The sequence below is a fragment of the Crocodylus siamensis genome, chromosome 13 (genome assembly GCF_052110815.1).
Source record: "Crocodylus siamensis isolate JL-2025a chromosome 13, ASM5211081v1, whole genome shotgun sequence".
NCBI classification, from domain to species: Eukaryota; Metazoa; Chordata; order Crocodylia; family Crocodylidae; genus Crocodylus; species Crocodylus siamensis.
In genome coordinates this window covers 7,654,846-7,667,147 of record NC_143407.1, presented here as the reverse complement: position 1 = coordinate 7,667,147, position 12,302 = coordinate 7,654,846, and the positions used below count along the sequence as shown (strand labels likewise).

Genomic DNA, 12,302 nt, shown 5'->3' with positions numbered 1-12,302 from the left:
TTTTGACCTTAAAGCGAAAATGAACTGTTTGAAGTGATGCGCGGGTCAGTTCAAGGTTCAGGAGCCGTCCTCGTTTTAGCGACAAGTGCTCTGATTCGCAGGTGGCTATGCCGGGTGACATGCACTTGACTTGGGGCTTGGTTAGCGAGTGAGCGAGGAACCACGTTGGACCCATACACAGAGCAGATGCAAGCCAAGGAGTCACGGCCGGTCTCTGTGGCTTCCCTCCTGACCCTGGGCTGCTCCTGATAAGATAAGCCCCATCCATCTGCACAGCCCGGGGCGCAGTAACATCAGCAGTTAGGGCCAAGCAGCTGGTTGGGGATGGTTGGAGCAGGCTGAATGGCTCCCTGGGGCCTTTCTTGAGTTCTCCTGGCATGGAGACCTGGGTGAGGAGGGCATTTCAGGGCTGCCCATAGCTGTCTCCTTGGCCTAGCTGCCAGGCCCTGGTGCATCCCAGGGGTAGGGCTTATTCTGCCAGCGGTAGACCTGGGCTCGGGAGGGAAGCCGCAGAGGCATGTTCTCAGTGACGACTAGATTCAGTGTTTGCAAGGCTTCATCCAGGCCCATTGTCCCTGCTGAACTGGAGGATGATAATGAGAAGTAAGGGCTGTTATTGTATTGTGGTACCGTGAAGGAATATTCCCCTCTCCGGGGCATGACCCTTGTGCTCGGGGCTCCATAAACCCGAAACACGACGGAAACGTACCCCTGGAGTCTCACAAGCTAAACAGCTGGTTACTTATTAAAGAAGCTCGATTGGTTTGCTTGTCTCGAGACTAAATCTGTACGAGAAGCTCATCAAGTTTAAAGAAAAAATAGTTGCCGATGGAAATCTTGTCCTTGTAAAATGAGAGGAGTTAGTGAAAAGGAACCATAATGAAGATGAATTAGGGCTTAAATGCAGGAAAATGAGTTAAGAAATCCTGAAATAAGGTTCCCATTTGTCTTTCATTCAAAATCAGGGAAAGCATTGATTTACTTACTCAGGGAAAAGTGGCAGGATGTTACACTCTTCAGTTAAGAGGATCAGGTGATGAAAGCCACATTCATCACCGATTCTCCGGGGTGCAGGAGTGAGCTGTGCAGTGCTGTTAAACTCAGGTGAGGTTTGCCAGAAGGTCTGGGCAGGCTTCACAGGCTCTTGCTGAGGTGTGCAAGTTTTCAGAAAGCCAGAGCCAAGATGGGGCCTACTACCCTTAGAGTATGTCAGGACTGACTTTCAAGGCACGTGGGCCAAGTCATTTCTGAACTTGGCTTGCTTTTTTTTTTTTTTGCCCCTGCCAAGGCCCAAATTTACCTGCTGGGCAAAACTCAGTGGTTTCAATGATGCTTGCCAGCTCTGAATGGGATTCGGACAGTCACTCAGCAGGATGATTGGTCTTTCTCTCACACCTTCCAGCTAGCGGTTTCAGTCTGCTTTATGAACTTTGATAGATTATGGTGTGGTCAAGAAACCGTGACCTATCCCTATTGTGGCACGAACAGAGTTGTGCAGAAGATCAGCGGCAGAGCTGGGAACAAGAAGGGAATCCTGGTCCCAGCACCCCTCGTGGAGGGGCATCGGGTGAGAGGCCAGGCCGTTGCTGTAGTCAGTGAAATATCCATTGTGCTTCCCGCCTAGTGCCCATGCCACGTGCCGCACTGCTCTGTGCTTTGACCTGGACATTGCCAGTGCCAGAGGGTGGGAGAAAGGGGCACCAGCTGGAGTCTGGGTGAGATGCAGCAAAGCAAGCCAACCTCTGCCCTGACTATTTGAAATGGTTCCAAAAACTAAATGAAAGGGTGAATAAGCACTCCGGCTCCTCAGGATAGACATCCCCTGATGAGACAGTCATGTTGATACACCCCTGTTCCCTCCCATTCCAATGCCGGATAGAGAGTCCTGCCTTCTTACTTTAAACCTAAGGTAATTGGGTCCAGTCCTAATCAGATCTGAACCACATTGTTACCTCACAGGTAGAGTCACACCTTAAAGACTAACTGAATTAGGCGAGGCGACTGGACTGAGACCTATGAGCACGTCCTGCCTGTGTTCTGCAAACTGAATGTTTTGAGGTAGAGGAGATACCCCCCTCCCCGCAACGATGTACTGCCAAAACAATTAACATTTGCTGAGAGGCCAGTGGGAGAGTCTACAGCAAAATCAATTAATGATAAAACCTCTCAGCAAATGCATGCGATTTTATCATTTTATAATGTTGCCATCTGAGCAATAAATAAATATATATATATAAAATTACATTGGAGAAGTCAGGTCAGAAATCTGGGCTCCCTCAGCCTGTTTTTTAATCTCCTATTAAATGATATATCTTCTGATTGCTTTTGTCAGCTCTCTAAATTTAATAACTGAAATAACCATCTTCTCCTATTGTTCGCATATAAATAAGTGTTGGATCGATAAAGAGCGTCTTTAAAAGCCCCTGGATTTGAAAAATGAGGGGAGCGTGGCTCAGCAGACAGGTGAAGGAAAATTATGACTTTGTGCCTCCAACACTGGTTAAAACAAGAAAAAAGCTTCCATTAAATGTTCTCTGCCACCAAAAGATTCCAATCAATGGGGACTAGATGAGCTTTTATTTTTTGAATTGAGTAGATAGATAGTCCTGATGTCATCCCTCTCCCCCTCTGCTTCTGCTAAGTTTTTGGAGAGAGTTAATTGATCAGTTAGTGCAGCTAAAACCCCTCGGTAGGGTATGTTATGTCCCCCTCTAGTTGCTGGTCCATACGCAGGGTAACAGTCTGCAAGTGCTGCCAGCTGTTGGAGTGAGCCTTTTAGCTCAAGTTGTAGCAGGTCTGTGCTGTACAGCTGAAAGTCCTGAATTTAACCCCGTTGATGAGGGAGGGGGCTTCTCTGGATCTCTCCCCCTTCTCCAGTTCCCCATCTCCCCACCTTGTCCCTGCATCCTGCCTCTTGACTCTGCTGAAGGGTCTCCAGATGAGCTCCAGTGGCACCTGGTTTTAGCAGAGGGGCCCACTGGAGTATCTCCCAGCAAGCTGTGGTGGGTGCTCTGTCACAAGGAGCCCTTTAATTAGGATTAGAGGTCTTCCTGACAGATACACTAGTTCATCCACTAGTCGCTGGGTTAGATCCAGCAGCCACTGGGTGGCAATACCTGGCCGATGTTATGCAAGAGATCTCAGTGGTGCTTTGTGGGCTTCAAAGTTGTAAATGAAATCCTGGACCTACTGAGTCCAGGACATGTTCCACCATTAACTTTCACTGGGCTGGGTTACATACTATGGATCTCTTCCCAGCCCAGTGCTTTGCCAGTGATCCTTGAACTATCAACCCTCTGCCTGCCCCAGAGAGTCACCAGGCTGTGTGTATTAGCATGAGTGATGTCCACTGAGATTCTGGCATGGAAATGGGCTCCCATGCACAAAGACTAAAGGCAGAGTCATCAGCGTGGATTCGCACTGGGGGGGAGTGTGGCCCCCGTGTGACAGCAGTTCCGACCCTTGTGGGCTTGCATGTCCTGCAATATCTCCTCCCTCATATGCAAAGGAAAAGCAGGATCCAGGGTGCAGGTCCGTGGACTCGGGGCAAGCTGGGCTGTGTGCCCTGTAGGACGCCAAAAGAAGACTGGGGAGGGAAGGAAGCAAGCAACTGAAGTTAATGAGCATCGCAGGCTGGACCCTTTAACGCTCCATTTGCAGGACACAGCACACAGAGGAAAGCCATGAATTTTTGCAGCAGTTCATTAACAGGGAGGTAAACGTCCATCCCCTTAGAGCCATTAGCCTAGGCCTCTGCTAATGGCAGCCAATAGCAGCATCCTCCCACCCTCCACCTTTCTGGTCCCTGCCAGCTTGGCCCAGCATATTACTTCCATGCAAAGAAACGTTTGGACGCTTATCTTGCTGGGATCCTTTGACCCCGGCTGACTTCCTGCCCCTGGGGCAGGGGGCTGGACTCGATGATCTTCCGAGAGCTCTCCCAGCCCTAATGTCTATGAAAAGCTTGTCTGCAGGAAGATGAGCTTTCTGGGCCATGGCTCGTTCCCAGCTGCCAGGTGTCCCTATTGCAGAACCTAGCACGTCCTCAGGCACTAGCCAGCCCCCTTTGCTTGCACCTGAGCAAAGAGGCCCAGAGCTGAATGGATCAGGGGAAGTGGCAGCTCTTGTCCCACAGGGATTGAAGGGGGCTGCAGAGCAGGATGGTTCTGAGGCCTTTGGTCTCCAAGACTGTCAGTGCAGCCGTTTCCCTGCCACTGTGCGGACAATACTTGCGGGGCTGAAGATGGGGGAATCGCAGTGCCAGGCCATTCACCTCCGCTCTGAGCAGGACAAGTTGGCAGTAGCCTGGCCCAACAGCTGGGAAACTCCATTGCCTCATGGTGGGGTGAGCAGGTTTCATCCCTGCTGCTTTGATTCGCCCCACACTCACCAACTTTTCCCCTAGGAAATAATAATTCCTAGAGGAAGGACTTTTGGGGTGAAGCAGATGGGCATCGACTGATGCAGAGTGCCAGTGGGCAAGGACTGGCTCGCAGGGCAGCACTCAGCACAGCCAGAGCTGAGAGATGATCTGTCCTTTGCACTGACAAACATACTTGCTCAGGACAGAGCCAGTGTTTGGAGGGCACAGGCACCAGACATGGCCCCTTCTGGCCCACCCAGGCACCTGTGTGGCCCCTGGCTAGTCCAGAGGCCTTGGTGCAACGCATTTAGTGATGCTGTTTTCTTCTAGCCAAGTCCTGCCGTGATGTAGTGGTGCTACCCCAAGCTCCTGCCTCCTAATAGAGTAGGGTTATAATAGATAAAGGGCAGATGGTAAAAAGGAGGTGACCTGATGGGTCGGTCTTCTCCCCTCCCAGATGGCTGTAGCAAGACAGGCCCCAGAGGGGTATAGACCGGCAGTTCGTAGTCCACGTGCTCTTGTTCTCTGATCTCTTTGTTGGTAGTGATGCAAAAACTGATAACAGGGCCTTGCAAGGAGGAGTATACTGAATTTCCTTTCCAGCCTGCGGAAATGGTGTCTGCTGTACAGGGGTGAGCACGCAGAAGGAAATCACAGCCGTGAATCGAGCACCAGGGCCACCTCACCCTGACAGGCTGGTTTTTGTCTTCATAGGGCACCTGCTTCACTGGGACCTGAGTCCTCCACCTCTGCTAACCCCCAATGAATGAGCAGGCCCAAAGTAGGAGGGGATCTCTCCTGCTGGCATCTTCTTACCCCTTGAAGCCTGCCAGTGTAACCTCTCTCCATTGCCCTCTGGAGCCAGCCACCCCAGCTGGGGTGACGGCTTCTCCACTAGAGCAGAGAGGGGCGTGAAGGTCGTCTCTCAGTTATGGCAAGAGGGGGAGAGGCAGGACTCGGGTTGTAGTCATCACTCTACCCCCTGGAAGGGTGTGCGATTTTTAGCCATGGCCCCTTCCCGCTCTGTGACTCAGTTTCCCCATCTCAGAAGTGGGGAAGACTAGTTCTGTGCCTAGGAGAGGAGGCGGGGAGGGCCAAGCTCGTGCCTGAAGACATCTTTGAAGGCAGGACACAGTTTATTCACTTCCCCTGTCTCCCCGCAGAGCGACACGCACCTTGTGTAGGCATCGCGGGCAGGACGCAGCCTCTCCACGTGCTGCAAGTTCAGAAGGAGTCGCCCTCCGGCTGGGCTGATGTTTCGAAAAGGATAAAACGTACTGCTTTGGGGAATTCCTTCCACCGAACGTCCCCAGAGCTGCGCGCATCACCCCAGGTCAGTCGGCTGCATTTAGCTCGGTCTCCGCACAGCTGATGGTGGTGCCTGAGCGAAGTGCAACCTCCACCTGGTAGCTTCACCCTGGGCTTTGTGTCCTCACCCTCCTGGATTCTCCAGACATATCACGCTCGCTGCTTATCAGTGCCTGGCGTGCTGAGGGATGCGCGGGTGACAGGCAGCTGCCTAGTGCGGCTGAGAGACGCGTGGGCGAGCGGGAAGGTAAGTTTGGACTGACAAGGGAGGAAGGGAATGTGTGTTGGGGGAAAGATATGTGTGGGAGGGGATGAGAGACAGACTGAGATGGGTCAGAGGAGGCAGATCAAACATTTGAGTCATCACTTTGTTGCCAAGGTAAAGAGTTCAATTGCAGCCCATTAATCCCACCTGTGGGAAATGAAGGGCTTTGAAAAAGGCAGCAGCATGGGCTAGTGGGTAAGAACGTCAGTCTGTGAATCAGGATGCCTGGGGTCCACCCCTGGCTCTGCCACTGACCTCCTGTGTAACCTTGGTCAGTTCACTTTGCCTCCCTCTCCCTGCCAACACCCGCAACCAAAGGGAAACCATACTATTGAATTTCTTCTCCAAGGCCACGGAGGAGAAGAGTGCAATGTTCACAAGCAAGACGGGTAGCTGGTCAAAACCTGTGACTAGTTCCCTGAAAGATATTGGATCATGTTCAGCAAGGGCCTAAAACATCACACAGGTTACACTGCTGGTGCTGGTGCATGATCAGCAGACAGGTGTAAGCTGCAAACTGGTGCGACCCAGTGCGTGTGCATAGCGAGCGTGACTCAAAATGCTGAGGGGTAGAAGGAAAAATAATGGTTTGGAGAGTAAGAATCCAAACCCAAGCAATCCCGTTCTACTTGCTAGCAGCACCCAGCTGTTTATAGCCCTTTTCCTCTGGGGATCTCACAGCAGCTGAAAAGAAGATGGATCACAAAACCTAGTGCATGTAGTCCTCTAAAGCAGATGGGCTCAGGTTGGAAGTGGCATCACGAGACCATAAGTGGAGTCTTAGCTCCAAAAAATTGGGAACTGTTGCAGTAAGGCCTGCTGCAAAGCCCACTGAAGCTGATGGGAGTCTTTTCTTGACAGGACCAGGCTCTGGACCAGGCTCTAAAGCCTTCAAGCTGCTGCAATGCCATGAAAGCTGCTCTCTGGTTCAGAGGAAGCTCCCCAGCTAAGTTGATTCCTCCTCCAAGCTGTGTCCTCCCTAGCACCGAACACCCCTCGCCCTCGCCCTGTACCTGAAGGCTCCTATTTACTCTGTTAGAAGTCCCTCTGTATTATTATCTTCCTCCAGTGCCTGGCTTCCTACTTGTGAATTCCTCCGGCATGAACCTTACGGCAAAGAGCTGAAGACCGCACATCTACAACAGAGGCGTGAAGAAAAGAAAGCTCGTGTTCCCATTCAGAGTTGGTGAGAGATGTTTGCAGTGGTGGAGGTCTGAATGCCAATAACATCTCGTGCTCAGAAGTCTAGAGGGTGAGATAAGCCATGCTGACAAGGCCTCCTTTGAACACTGCGATTTCAATCACCCACTAGAAAAGGACCCGGTGTTCCCATTTCTTTGCTTCTCCCTGGCTTCAAAGAGCAAAAGAGGCGAATGCTTTTATGCCTTTGGAGGCACAGGCAAGGGTTGTCTCAAGAGTGGGAGGGAAAGGAACAGGAAGGAAAAGGGGCATTATTAATTAGGATTATTCATTATTATTTGTAGTGCGGTAGCGTCTGGGAGCAAGCCTCTACGGTGTCCGGTGCTGGGAGACATTTTTCATTGATGGTCCTTGTCCCATAGAGGCGGTTTCAAATCAAAACCCTGGTCCCAAGCAATGCAGAGATTTGAGGGGCCGTATAGAGCCCTGTCGGAGCTCGGTTCCCTGAGAGACGAGCCCATCGGGCGCCTGGTGTTACAGCGGTGGGGGGCTGCTGGGCTCCTCCAGACAACCCGGCCTTTATTCCACTCCCGACGTGTGACTCTGGAGTATTTTGGGGTGAATGTAGCCTCACCGGTGGGGACCAAGACTGAGGTGCAGAGCACCCAAGTGACCTGCCCAGGTGGCCTTCCTATCTCACCACGGAGGTACATGGGTAGGCAGCAGGGATGGAGGAGGCGTGTGGACCACTGCGTGTGGATGCCTGCTCCGGGACTGTGAAGCTGTCATTACGTTCACACCAGCTGTTGAAGTCAAAGCAACAGGGAGCCCAAAAGAGACTTCAGGAGCTCTGGGGACAGCCCTTTCAAACCTTGATGCAGCTCACCCCTGGAAGGGAAACTAGGCCATAGACCCGTAGAAAATGAGGGCTGGAAGGGGCCTCAGGAGGTCACATCTAGTCCAACTCCCTGCTGCAAGCAGGACCAGACCCCAATTAGATCATCCCAGCCCAGGCTTTGTCTAGCTGGGAGAAAAGCAGCTCCTAGATCCCTGAGGGGGATTTGAACCCCTGGTTCGACAACAAGGTGGAGCCAGGCCATGGGAGCGGCTGGCTTTGAGGAAAGTAAAGCAGAGGAGAAGACCGGAGCCAGTCCCCGGAGTGTGGGGTAACCGGCTGAGCCACAAGTTGCCTTTTAATGACGGCACTGCAGGGCTCAGGAGAAAGCCCCGCTCCCCCTGGGCTAACCCCTCCAGCAGCCTGTGGGAGCCAGCTGTGCACCTCTGCGCGGCAGACAAAGGGGAAGCACTGGGTGAGCCTGGGTGATACCCTATCCTTGCGGATGCTGAGCTGCATCCTGATCCCGGTGACGCCGGCATAAACCTGGTTCGGATGTACTCTGGGGTGAGTGAGGGCACGGCCTGACCTCTGACCAGAAGAGCTATCTGTAGCTGCACAGCAGGAGTTTGCTTTGACTCCCTTGAATCTGTGCAGGGTATAGGGGGTGCCTTGGGAGTCTGCCTGAGAAGGGGAGGCAGCGGGTTTATTTTCCATAGAAAACCATTGCTGCCTTCTGCCTCCAGCCAAAGGTCTCTGCTCCCCTCCAGGGTCTTCCTCCCCTGACTGGGTGAGCAGCAGCTCAGGCAGCAGAGAGCATCCCAGCCTGGTGTGGGGCACGTGTGAAATCCAGCCGGAGGGAGAGGAGCAAGGATAGGGCAAGCACGCCACCGCATGGAAGCCAGGGATGGCAAGAAGAGGCATCCTTAACCCCTGGGTGCTGGAGGAAGGCGAGCTTAGCATCCAACCACTGACTGCATCTCCATTTCCAGAGGATCTTGTCAGTCGCTTCACTTGAAGTGGGGAGCAGCGGGCGGGGGGAAGGGCTCCTTCTCTTTTGGGGCAGCTTCTACGGCCTCTTCCTCCCTTAGGATGAAGAATCTTTGATGTCCTGTTATTTTTCGTTGCTTCAGGGTGAGAGCGAGGGAGAGAGAAGCGGCAGAAGGGGCTGGGAGGGAGGACACAGCAGAAGGAAGGGAGCAAGAGGGAGATCAGTCACTAGCCGGCTTGATAACAAATTCACTGACACAAGGAACAATTTTTCCCTGACGCTGCCAATTCCTTAATGACGTCGCCCTTTAAGGGCCCCGGAGGGAGGGGAACTTTGACTCTGCAGAAAACCCTCTGCTGAGACAGAACTGCTTTATTTAAGGCCCTGTAGGGCCTCTTTAAATATTAAAGGCTGAGCAATAATGGATGATGTTAGTTTAAGCTGTATGTGTGTAAGAGATGCTGCTATGAGAGCCCACATTTACGCAAGGCATGTGGCTGGGGGGGTGGGGGGGGGTGTTTGTCCCGGACTGTCAGGAATAGAGAGAGATTTATTAAAGGCTCCACAGGGGATGAAGGGAGATGCACAGATCCTGCTTTCAGTTACACTGGTGGAAATCCAGAGTGACCCCATGACGTTACTCCAGTATTACCCTCTACTGCATCAGCTGGTATAAATCAGCAGTGCTCCGTTGACTTCAGTGAGCAGCCCTAGGCTCATTGCTCCCATACCGTTACTGCTCCTTGTCTGTGCAGCACCAAAGAGGGTCAGGGTCAGGCCATGCTGAATTAGATTCTGTACAATGCATAGTAAAAGACAGCCTCTGCCCCAAAGACTGGAAGGGAAGTGAAAATAAGGCTGGAGAAGGGAGAAGTGACTTGCCAAGGGTCACAGCAGGTCAGTGGCAGAGTCAGGGATGAATCCCAGGTCTAACAGACTCCCAGTGCAGTGTCCTACCTGCTGGAGGATGCTGCCTCTCTGCTCGAGTCTCTACCAGGTCTGGCATAGTCAGAACATCCCATGCAGAATATACATGAGTCCTTATTTGCATTTAAACATACTCGCCGGGCTTCTAACTTAGGGCTAATCTGCAGTTATCATCCCAGGGCACTTGGAGCACAACCAGATGAAGATCAGTGGCTTGTGAAAGATCCTTTCTCAGCTGAACTCTCCTTTTGCTGTGTTCCCATGCTACTTGATTGACTTCAGTGGTGACACTCCTGATTCAAGGAGAGAATCCAGCCTCCTTGGAGCAGTCAGCCTGCCTGGGGCTGCGCGCAGAGGCAGAAGCCCTTTCGTCTGAGCAGCTGAGATGTACAACCTAATTAAATCAGGATCTCTGCATCTATTCTCATCGTCACAGAGGCCGGCTCAGAGCACAGACAGGTCCACGGTGCAATCAGCTGATGAACAGGTAACCAGGATTCCTGGGTCCAGAGCCCTTCGCAAGGTGCTCTGGGGATCCCCACACATTTGCAACAGAGGGTTATGTGGCCTCTCCAGAGACTAGCACCTCTGAGGACCCCCTTGGGAATGTTTCTGATGGTCTAAATGCTTTGCTAGGCTGTGAGCTGGGCATGTGAGCCCAGGTTCTCCAGGGCAGCAGCAGCATAGTGCATTCAGCGCCCAGTGCTCTTGATCCCATGGTGGAGCTGTTGTTCATATGCCCCAATTAGTCCCCAAGACAGCACTACAGCTGAGTGCCGGTAGTTAGAGCAGGGCCTAAGATAAGGATCCTTCCCTACTGGTAGCAAGGAAGAGGTGTCGCATCCCAGAAGCATGGTGCTGACATCAGAGAGAGCCCAATCCTGCAAGGTGTTCAGTGCCTCCCATACCCCTCGCTGACATCGTTGCGAGTGGGGGGGATTTGGTGCCTCTTGGGGACTGGGTGTCTAGTCTGCAGCCTCCCCAGCTGGGAGAGCAGCACATCTGCATCTGGGAGCATGGGTGAGCTGTAGCACGCTGGGCTGTGACAGGGGCATCACTTGCACTCCCAGGCACTGCTTGCCATTCCTGAGCAGTTCCCATCCCCTCCTGGGCGAGCTGTGGTGCTGACTCCAGTCCTTTGTGGAGTTCAGCTGATTTTCTTCTTTGTTCTCAGAGGAAGGGGAAGACCAAACTGAAACCAGTTTTCCTTGTCACTTTGAAAAGGGCCTCGGGGGCTGAAACACAGGCCTTTTTGCCAGGGCGTTGAGAGCTCCAGGACAGCGGCATGGGACACGGGGAAAGAACGGCACTGCCAACGTCTGTGAAAGTTCAGATATAACCGAGCTCCTCTTCTCTTGTAGGGGATCCTTGTGAATGTCTAGGACTGACGCAGCGCATTTCCATGGGTGCTTTCCTGTGCCTGTTGTTCAATCTGCATGGGGTCTTAACTTACACTTTGATTCCTGCAGGGGTCTGCAAAAAAAAAATTAAACCGGTTCATTGATTAACAAGTCCACCTAAGTGAAGGAGTAATTCAATCGGAGACCACCCCCGTTATAATTTTAAAATCTTACGGGAGGGCTCTAGTCTCTTGTGGGGGGCTCAGCCCCCCACGTTCCCCCATAATTTGCACCCTGTCCATGACAATGCAGATGAGAAATAATAATAGTGTGGCAAGGATCCTGTCATATTTTCATATGCGAGGAGTTCGAGGCCTGCTATAGGTTGAATGGCAGAGCAGGTCAGAACAGAGATGCTGCACCCCAAGAAAAAACTTTGCAAATACATTGAGCAAATACATTGGGCAATCCCATTGCCCTGGATTGGGATGAGAAGGCATCAACGAAAATCAGAACATGTCACTGAATATATTTGAAACTTTTTTTTTTGTTCTGATTTTGACTTTTCTCTTTTGTAATTGAATTTATATAAAAAATATATAGGTTTCAAATGAGAAATCCAAGCTTTCTGCTTTGAGAAGGTCAAAGTGGGACATTTCAGCATTTTCAAAACAGTTCCCCCAACCAGGTTTTAAATGAAATTGGCCTGCAACTCATACCTTCTTGTAAAACAACTGCAGTGTCACTGAAACAGCATTTCCCAATGGGCAGCATTTTTATGACAACTTTTTTCTGATTTGATCTAAGGAGGGGGCATGGCAAAGAGAATAAATGTAAGGTTTCCAGGAGAGATTGGGTTGGGGGGCGGTGTTGGAGCAGCTCTGAACAAAAATACCTTCTGAGCTTGGCTCACAGGGGAAGCTCGGGAATTTAAAGGAGTAGGATGCAGGGGTGGAAAAAACCTAACAAAGGCGACCGAAAGTGTGGAGATACCGACCACTTGGAGGCATTTCGGAAGGGCAGCAGCTGTTAACTTCTGTTTGTTATGTGCAAATGTAGCAAAATTGCTCCAGCTTTAACACGGCTTCATCCAGGGTTAAAGTTGCAGTGGCTGTGCTGCATTTATATTATTC

The 12,302-nt window shown here is 51.6% G+C and overlaps 1 long non-coding RNA gene across 11 annotated transcripts in view; it reads left to right on the top strand.

The window, feature by feature from the left end:
* Positions 1-11,691, top strand: part of LOC149853819 (uncharacterized) — a 32,329-nt gene extending 20,638 nt beyond the window's left edge. For 10 of the 11 annotated variants that reach the window (XR_016438989.1, XR_016438988.1, XR_016438990.1 and 7 more), the window contains 4 exons: positions 5,527-5,696; positions 6,798-7,188; positions 10,009-10,316; positions 11,004-11,691. This is a non-coding gene — a long non-coding RNA (uncharacterized LOC149853819). Of the gene's footprint in view, positions 1-5,526; positions 5,697-6,797; positions 7,189-8,681; positions 8,897-10,008; positions 10,317-11,003 lie in introns of those variants that run through there. The other variant, XR_016438997.1, reaches the window with a different exon arrangement.
* The last annotated feature ends 611 nt before the right edge of the window (positions 11,692-12,302 follow it).